The following is a 10,207-nucleotide window of genomic DNA, read 5'->3' as shown; positions in this document are numbered from 1 at the left end:
GGATTGTTTTAGCTGTCCTGGGGTTTTTGTTTTTCCATATGAAGTTGAATGTTGTTCTTTCAAGGTCTGTAATGAATTGTGTCGGAATTTTGATGGGTATTGCATTGGATCTGTAGATTACTTTTGTTGGATCTGTAGATTGCTTTTGTTCATACACTAAGTTGTATGTTGAGCTTATCTCCTTCCCTAGTCTATGTCCTCCCTTCTTACCCCTCTTCCCTAGTCCCTTTTGTTCTCCTAGGAAGCCTCACATCTGCTTTCCTGTCATGTATACATATATGGTGCTACATATCTCTATATATCCAGGAAGCATTGATTAAACAAACACAATCTTTTGTCTTTCTTGAGACTGGTTTCATAAGTTTAATGTGATCATCTCCGGTTATATCCATTTTCATGAAAATAACATAACTTCATCCTGCTTTGTGCCTGAAAAACTTCCATTGTGTGTAGAAACCACAATTTTCTTTACTGTTCTATCTTTGGAGACCCAGTCTGGTTCACAACTTAACTATTGTGAAGGGGGAGCTGTAGTCAACAATGGAGTAAGGTATCTGTATGGTGTGTTGATTGAGAGCCTCTCATGTAAATACCCAGGAGAGGTATAGGTAGGTTGTCTGGTAGATCTACTTTCAGTTTAAGACTTCTCTGTACTGCTTTCCACTGTGAAGGACTAGCTTATGTTGCTTATGTTCCCACAAGCAATTTTCCCCTTTGTCCACATCACCAGCATTTGTTGTTGGTTGTTTTCTCATTAAAATATTTTATTTCTATTTCTGTCTGAATGTATGCCAGGTGCATACAGTTGCCCATAGATGCCAGAAGAGGGAGTTGAATTGCCTAGAGCTGGAGTTATAGGTGGTTGTGAGCTGCTAAGTTGTGGGTGCTGGAAACTGAACTCAGATGCTACGAAAGAGCAGTATATGCTCTTTTTATTTTTAAGATTTATTTATGCATATGAAGCTCTATTTGCATGTATACCTGCATGACAGAACAGGGCATCATATCTCATTTTAGGTGGTTGTAAGTCACCATGTCATTGCTGGGAATTTAACTCAGGACCTCTGGAAGAGCAGTCAGTGCTATTAACCACTAAGCCAACTATCTTTGCAGCCTTGAGCAATATATGCTCTTAACTACCAAACATCTCTCCAGCTCCCCGTCTTCTTGAGTATCTGTATCTGGGTTCATCATCAGGGAGATTGGTCTATAATTGTTTTTGTCAGTATATCTGCTGGTTTTAGTATCAGGGTTAATGCTAGCATTTGGGAATGTCTCTGCATTTTCTATTTTACTAAATAATTTGATGAGCATTGGTATTAATGCTCTGAAGGTCTTGTAGAATTTGGCAGCCAATCCATCTGCACCTGGACTTTTATAGTTAGATTTTTAAAAATTACTTTTTTCAATTGGGTGGTGGTTACACTGGGTGGTGCACTCAGGAGGCAGAGGCAGGCATGAATGAGTTCAAGGCCAGCCTGGTCTACAGAGTGAGTTCCAGGACAGCCAGGGCTACACAGAGAAACCCTGTCTTGAAAAATAAAACAAAACCCCAAAAAACTACTACTTTAATCTCACTGTATATTTAGAACTGTTTAAATTGTTTATCTCATTTTGGTTTAATTTTTGTAGATTTTCTGCATCTAGAAATGCCTCCATTTATTGTGTTTTCCCATTTAGTGGAATATAATGATTTTCAGATTGTCAGTGGTATCTGTTATAAAGTTTCCTTTTAATCTCCAATTCTATTAACTTGTTCTCTCTCTCTCTCTCTCTCTCTCTCTCTCTCTCTCTCTCTCTCTCTCTCTCTCTCTCGCTCTCTGTGTGTGTGTGTGTGTGTGTGGCCAAGGGTTTGTCAGCGTTGTTCTGTTGTTGTTCCCTCAAAGAACCAACCCTTGGTTGTTTGTTTGAGACAAGGTTTCTTATTCCAGGCTAGCTCAAATTTGCTGTGTAACCACGGATAACTTTGAACTTCTGATCCTCCTGCTTTGCCTTCTGAATTTTCTCTTTTTTTAATTCTTTTTTAAAATTTATTTTACATAACAATCAGTTTCCCCTCCCTCCTCTCCTTTCCTTCCATCCTCACGCTTCCTTTCCACACACACACACCCCAATCCACTCCTCAGAAAGGATAAGGTCTCCCATGGGAGTCAACAAAGCATGGTGTATCAAGTTGAGGCAGGACCAAGCTCCTTCCCAACCCTACATCAAGGTTGAGTTAGGCATCCCACCATAGGGAATAGGTTCCAAAAAGCCAGCTCCTACACCAGGGACAGATCCTGGTCCCACTGCTAGAGGCCCCACAAGCTACATAACTGTCACTGATATGCAGGTCGGTCCCATCAGGCTCCCTAGCTGTCTGTCTAGAGTCCATGAGCTCCCACGAGCACAGGTTTCCCTGAGCTCTCTGGATTTCTCTGCTTTGTGAGTTTTCTAAGTGTGTACTGGGGATAGAAATGCATGCTCCATGCATCCTAAGCAAATGTTCTGCCAGCTGAGCAAATGTTCAGCACAGCAGCCAACTTATTTTCACTAATTCTTTATGTTGTTTTCATTTCCCTTTCACTAACTTCTGCCCTAATCTTAGTTTCTAACTACCAATTTTTGGGTTTAGTTTGTTCTCATTTTCCCCAGGCCCTAAGGTGTTTACTTGATATCTCTCTGGTGTTCTAGTGTTGGCACTTGTAGCTATAAACATCTCTCTTAGAGCTGCTTTCATTGTGTCCATAGGTGGTATGTTGTATTTTCACTTTCATTCAACTCTAGGAATTTTTCATCTTCCTTCCTGACTTTCATTTATTTATTTTATTTCATGTGCAGTGGTGTTTGCTTGCATTTATGTCTGTGGGGATATCAGATTCCCTGAACTTGAAGTTGCAGACAGTTGTGAGCTGCTATGTGGGTGCTGGGAATTGAACCTTCTAGAAGAGCAGCTAGTGCTCTTAACCACTGAACCATCTTTCCAGCCCCTTCCTTCTTGATTCAACACTGTGTTATTCAATCTCTGAGTCTGCATTTGTTCTATAGTTTCTCTTACAGTTGATTCTAGTTTAGTTTCATTATGATCAGATAGAATACAATATTTTATTTCAGCATTTACTAATGCATGCACTATAGTGTGGTTTGAATAAGAATGGCCCCCCAAAGCTCATTTATTTGAGTACTTAGTCATCAGAAAGTAGCATTTATTGAGAAGAAATAGGAAGTGTGGCCTTGTTAGAGGAAGTGTGTCACTGGGGGCAGGCTTTGAGGTTTAAAAAGCTCAAGCCAGACACTTTGTCATTCTCTTCCTGATGCCTGTGGACCTGGATATAGAACTCTCAGCTGCTTCTCTAGCACCAAGTCTGATTGGGTGTTGACATGCTCCTTGCCATGATAGCGACTTAAACCTCTGAAACTATAATCCAGCCCCAATTAATGTTCTTTTATAAGAATTGCTGTGCTCCTGGTGTCTTTTCACAGCTTGGAGCAATGACTGAGGAAGAGGTTGGTACCAGGAGTGGGGTATTGCTATAACAGGCCTGTGTAGGTATGATGGCCCAGCTCAAGAGGTTTCAGAGGAGAAAACTCAGTAAGTGGCCCAGAGACTATTCTTGTGATATCTTATCAAAGAATGTGGCTGTTTTCTGACCTTGTCCAAAAAAAAATCTCCCTCAGACTAAATTGAAAAGTTTGGATGAGTAGCATTGGCAGAGGAGATTTCAAGATAGCCTGGTATTGACTGTGCTGTGATTGTTAGTAATCACTCTTATGAAGATCTACCTGTAATGAAAAGGAGCAAACCAGTGAGCAGCTTCCCTCCATGGCCTCTGCATTAGCTCCTGCCTCTAGGATCCTGCCCTTCATGAGTTCCTGCCCCCGCTGCCTTCGATGATGAACTGTCATATGAAAGTGAGTGAAATAAACACTTTGTTCCCCAAGTTGCTTTTGGTCGTGGTGTCTCATCACAGTGATAGTAACCCTAAGACATGCTGTGTGTCCTAAGATATGATGCAGTTTAGTTTTCCAGGCCTTTGAGCTTGGAATCTTCTTTCTATGCCTATTATTCATAGGTTTGATCTTTTCAGTGTCCCAGATTTTCTGGATGTTTTCTGTCAGGAATTTTGTTTTGTTTTGTTTTGTTTTGTTTTGTTTAACATTTTCTTTGACCCCTGAATGTATTTTTTCTATTGGGCCTTTTACGTCTGAGATTCTCTCTTCTATCTCTTGCACTCTGTTGATGATGCTTGCATCTGTAGTTCCTATTAACTTACCCAGATTTTCCATTTCCAGGATTCCCTCAATTTGTGTTTTCTTTATTGTTTCTAATTCCATTTTAGGTCTTGAATGGTTTTATTAATTTCCTTTACCTGTTTGTGTTTTCCTGGATGTCTTCATTTCCTCTTTGAGGGCCTCTATCATACAGTAAGACTTAAGGTCATTTTATTGAGCTTCAGCTGTGTTGGAATATCTCAGGCTTGCGATAGTAGAATAGCTGGGCTCTGGTGGTGCTAGATTGCCCTGGGTAGTGTTGATTGTGTTATAAGTTTAGGTACCAACTTCTGAGTTTTTCTTTGTTGGATGGATTTTTTTTCTCCTTTCCATTTCTTCCTTGCTCTGGCCTGAGTGACCTTTAGCTCTGGTGACCAGTGAGTGAGTCTTCATGTCTAGTAGTGTGTCTTTGCTGGCGTTTTGGTGACCTGCATAACCTCGGGGGTTTGGGGTGCTCATATTGCCTCTGGGGTTCTGGGAACTAGTGTGGCCTCTGGGATTTTGGATACCATTATGGCCTCTGAGGTTCCAGGCACCTTGGGTACCTAGTACCAGTGTGGCCTCCCATAGAGCAAAAGTCTTCTGGGCTTCCTCCTATTGAAATGGTCTCAGATAGAGGTGCAGTCTTCTGCCCCAGTTGTGGGCCCGGATAAGAAGCCCAGGGAAGGGGGTGTTGTTGTCTTCTGCTGCAGTTCCTAGTTCTCGTGTGCCCTCAGGTAGAACAAGAGTCTTCTGCTGGAGTTGTGCGCTGGAGTCTTCATTACATTTATTTATTTACTTGGTGTGTGTGTGGGGGGGATGTATACAATGCCTATATGGTATGTGTGATATGTGGACATGAATGTTCAAGTGTGTGGACCTGTGTGTGTCTGTGTGTGTGTGTGTGTGTGTGTGTGTGTGTGTGTGTGTGTGTGTATACACATTAGGAGCTCAGAGCAGGGCATTAGCCATGCTACCTTGATAGACAAGAGTTCTCATTGAGTGAGAACTTGCCATTTCAGTTAGGCTGGCTGACCAGCAAAGTGTTGGTACTGCCTTTCTTTGCCCCACAATGCTGGGGTTACAGGCAGGAATAGCCAATGGCCTTTTTTTCATGGGCATGTTGGGGAGTTGAACTTACATCTTCATGCTTCCAAAGCAAGCACTCTTACCCACTTAAGCCATCTCCCAGCCCCTTCTCTGCAGTGTTTTTGAAATGAATGGCAGTGCTTGTGTAGAAAACTACCACCTATATATTCACATGCCAGGCTTAGCACCTAGAATCATGTTCTTCAGTTACAAAGGGAGCTGGGTGGAGCTGGGTGGTGGTGGCACACACCTTTAATCCCAGCACCCAGGAGGCAGAGGCAGGCAGATCTCTGTGAGTTTGAAGACAGCCTGGACTTGAGAGTGAGTTTCAGGATACCATGGCTACACAGAGAGACCCCGTCTTAGAAACAAAAGAGGGGGAGTCTGGAGGAGGGCAGCAGGATAGTTTTGTAGGTAAAGGTACTTCCCCATCAGCCTGAGGACCTGAGTTCTATCCTCAGAGCCAGCTTGACAGAAGAAAACTGATTCTCCAAAGTTGTTCTCTCTCTCTCTCTCTCCCTCTCCCTCTCTCTCTCCCTCTCCCTCTCCCTCTCTCTCCCTCTCTCTCCCTCTCTCTCTCTCTCTCTCCCTCTCTCTCTCTCTCTCTCCCTCTCCCTCTCCCTTCCTCCCACCTCCCCCCTCTCACATACACAAACACACTTTCTCTGGAGCTTCCAGTGTGGGCATCCCAGAAGTTGCCTTTCTAATTTTTGTATTTGCTGTTATTGTCTTTTCTGCGTTGGTCTGTTTCTTCCACTTTCCCTTATTACTCTTCCCAGAAGGCTTTTTTCCTGCAGCCACTTAATTTGAGGAATTTGTTTATACAGATTTCCCCACAGATTTCCCCTTTAAAGCTTACCCTCTCATTAACCCAAGATGCTATCTGCACAGCCATGGTATCAGCCGCCTCCTCCAAAGGTGAGTTTTGTATTCGCTTTTAGTTTGGTGTGTTCAAGTCCAAGGGTTCTATGAAAGAGCGGTTGGCCTTGCCTTTTCTGCTCATGTTAGAAAGGTCCTCGGGGTGTTGGGGTGTGGCTCAGTAGTAGAGTACTTGGCTAGAATCCTCCAGTCAGGGACTGGGATCATGGTTCAACAGCAGCACACCTTCAGAGAGTTCCCCAGTAAGGGCCTGTGGCTCTGGCTATGGCTCAGAGATAAACATGTCTCTGGCAGGTCACATCCCCAAATTCCATCCAAAGCACTGTTTAAGAAAAAGATGAATAATAAATAAAAAGCCTTCATGCTAATTGAAGATGTGGGAAGGACAGCCATTGAATGACAGCAGGATCCTGGGCTATTCAAGCAGATGCTCCCAATTATTTGAGCTGGAGATTTGGCCAGGTATATAGTTAGGGGGCCGAGTGTCCTTAGCATACACTGTGCAGGGAAATGAATCTTTCAAACTTTGGCAAATGTTGATAGACTTCTCTCTCTCCATCTTCCCATTCTCTGGGCCGTGCAGCCTCTAGGTCAAGTTGTTCATTTTCAGAAACCTTTTCTTTATTTTCAGTGTTCAAGTTGGGGAGATCAAATCTAGTCATCATATAGCATACTCTCCTAGGGAGCCCATGGGCCACACATTCAATACCATGGATTTTCAGGCTGGGTGTGGTGGTACCTCAAGACTTGAAAATATAGTGAGGATGACTGAATTTCAGGCCAGACTGGGCTGCACAGTGAAACCCCATCTCGTGATTTAGTAAAGCATGTATATGACTCAGTTGCTCAAGAAGCTGAGGTGGGCCAGTGAGATGGCCCAGTGGGTGAAGGCACTGGTGGCCAAGCTTGACAACTGATTTGATCCCCAGGACCCCTGTACATTGTCTGACTTCCACATACACACTATGGCATGAGTGTGCACACACAATCAGAGAAATGCAGTTTAACAGGGTGAGGCAGGACGATTGCTTAAGCCTAGGAATTAAGGCTAATCTGGGCAACAGAGCAAGTCCCAGTCTCATAAAATTTAAACTATGTATAGTATATTATTTTGTGGCATGTGTAAGTATTTATATTATTTCTATTTCTTAAGTAACAGGAATGTTTTAAATGGAAGGAAATGAATCTATTAGTCCAAAACTACTGTGGTGATTTGAAAGAAAATGGTCCCCAAAGGGGGCACTATTAAGAGGTGTGGCCTTTGTTGGAGTAGATGTGTCTTGTTGGAGGAAGTGTGTCGCTTTTGGGGGCAGGCCTTGAGGTCTCATGTATGCTCAAGATACTGCCCAATGTCTCAGTCCACTTTCTGTTGCTTTCTGCCTGCATGCCACCATGTTCTACCGTAATGATAATGGACCAAACCTCTGAAAATGTAAGCCACCGCAGTTAAATGTTTTTCTTTTAAAAGAGTTGCTGTGGTCATGGTGTCTCTTAACAGCAATAGAAACCCTAACTAAGATATAACTACTATGTTTACATTTTCATAGTCCTTCTACCCGGGGTTCAGCTACATGTATATTTTACAGGTAATGTTAGGGTCAGATTTTTTCCAATTTTTAAAACATCACCTTCCAGGTCAGGTGGTGGTGGTGCACATCTTTAATCCCAGCACTTGGGAGACAGAGGCAGGTGAATCTCTGAGTTCAAGGCCAGCCTGGTCTACAGAGCGAGCTCCAGGACATCCAGGGCTACACAGAGAAACCTTGTCTTCAGTACTGCCCACCAGCTCCCCTACCACACAAATTGTTAGCCAGGCAAGCCTTTAATCCCAGAACTTTGGGAAGCAAACAAAGGCAGATCTCTGTGAATTTTAGGCCAGCTAGGACTATATTATAAAGTGAGATCCTGTCTCAAAACCAACAAAACCCATCTGTAAAAACCTGGTACAGTTCTGCGCCTTTAATTCCAGTGCTCAAGGTATGGAGACAGGAGGATCAGAAGTTCAGGTCAGGTTAGGCTGGAAATGTGACTCAGTTTGTAGAGTATCTTGCTTAGCATTGCCTGCACCCTATAAGTCAGGAGTTGGGGTGCTATATAATCCCAGCATTCAAAAGGTGGGGGCAGGAGGATCAGACGTTAAAAGTCATCCTTGGGTACATAATTTGAGGCTGGCCTGGGCTATGTGAGAACCTACCTGAAAACAAATGCTAGAGATCTTGCTAAGATTGTTCCCTCTGCCCAAATGGTCTAGCATAGGGTTCGCCTCTCTTCCTTCTCTCATTCACTCTGTGTTTAGATTACAAGACAAAGAAGCATTTGTGGGTGAGAGGTACAGATGCGAACTGGTCTAGCAAGGTTCTTTTAAAACAGTGCTATTTGCTTTTCCTGCATGGTCTGGGTGCACGGGGGTGGAGGTGTTAGTCACCATCTGGCCAAGCGCCCATACACTTGGACTCAACCCCCTGGGGTGACTGGCAGGCTAACAAAGACAGGAAGGAAGGGGGACTGGCAGTGGCTTGGCTTACAGTGTGAAAACTGAACGGGGACAACTCTGGCCTTGCATTTGCCTCCACATTTGTCATAGCACGTGGAAGAATGTCAGTATTGTGGTTAGCCATACACAATTCAAAACTTAACTATCGCTTGTTTTTTTTTTTTTTTTTTTTTTTTTTTTTTTCTTTCTGAAACATGGCATGGCTGTGTCCTGTGATAACAGCCGGCACTGTGAGGTAGTACGTGATATTCCAGGCACTGGAAGGGAAGTTTCCATTCTGGCTCTTCTCTCCAAGTAGCTTAAACCCAGAAAAAAAATCTTAGGATTCCTGTATCCATTGATTACCTCACTGGTCACCTCCAAATTCCATTTGGGTTTCTGATTTTTATCTGTAGAATTAAGAGGCTCAGATGTTAAACTCTAAGTATTCTTGAGCTGGGCATGCCTAATCCTAACGAGTCTGAGGCAGGAGGATATCCCATTTGGAACCAGGCTGAAGTATGTTGTGAGAGCCTTCTCAACTAAAATATAGAATAAATAATTGAAGACACTGGAATCTGAACAGCAGTGGCATACTGATATAATCCCAGCCCTTGGGAGGTGGAGGCAGGAGGATCAGGACAAGTTCAATGATAGTTTTGGAGACAAAGTGAGTTTGAGGTGCTGTCTCTAAGAAGTTTATCCTTAGTGTTGTTATAACAAAATTCTCAAAGCTAGATAACTTTATAAAGAAAAGAGATTTAGTTAGCCTACAAGTCTGACGGCGCATGGACCCATACTTGGTGAATGCCTTCTTGCTGGTGAAGGTCCAAAGTGATGGGTGGGTGTCATATGGCAAGAGATAGACATTCATCCCAGGCTCCTTATAAAGCCTGCAGGATTCAACCATAGGTGCTCTACCTGAATGATCTAATCTTACCTTAGTCACTCTCTCCAAAGACCTGCCTCTTATCATTTGTTTGGCTTCACTTTCTACCCTCTGAATACTTTATAATGGGTAGTAAGTTTCAACACAGGAACCCTTGGGAGACACACCCAGACCAGAGCCACTAACTACCTTTCCCATGTCTTGTAATGACTGGGGCTGGGGATGCAGCCCGGTTGGTGGAGTGCTTACTTTGCCCACATGAAGCCCTGGATTTGATCCCCAGCACCAGAGAAACTTGGTGTGGTGGGGCACACACCACCAAGCCCTCAGGAAATGGGATTTCCAAGATCATGAGTTTTGATGTCATCCTCAACTGCACCAGGAGTTTCAGGCTGTGTAGTTTCAGGCTCAAAAATCTAAGACTAGAGGCTGGAGAGATGAAAAAGTGGTTAAGGTGCTTTCCAGGTAAGGCTGATGACCAAGTTCAGATCCTTAGAAACCCACATAAATGCCAGGTGGTGATGGTGCATGCCTTTAGTCCCAGCATTTGGGAGTTCGAGACCAGCGTGGTCTACAAGAGCTCGTTCTGGGACAGGCTCCAAAGCCACAGAGAAATCCTGGCAGGTGTGGAGGCCCACCTGTAGGGC

Source organism: Phodopus roborovskii, unplaced genomic scaffold (assembly GCF_943737965.1).
Source record: "Phodopus roborovskii unplaced genomic scaffold, PHOROB, whole genome shotgun sequence".
Taxonomy (NCBI): Eukaryota; Metazoa; Chordata; class Mammalia; order Rodentia; family Cricetidae; genus Phodopus; species Phodopus roborovskii.
The sequence above is the reverse complement of the archived record's forward strand: the minus strand, read 5'-3'. Positions refer to the sequence as shown.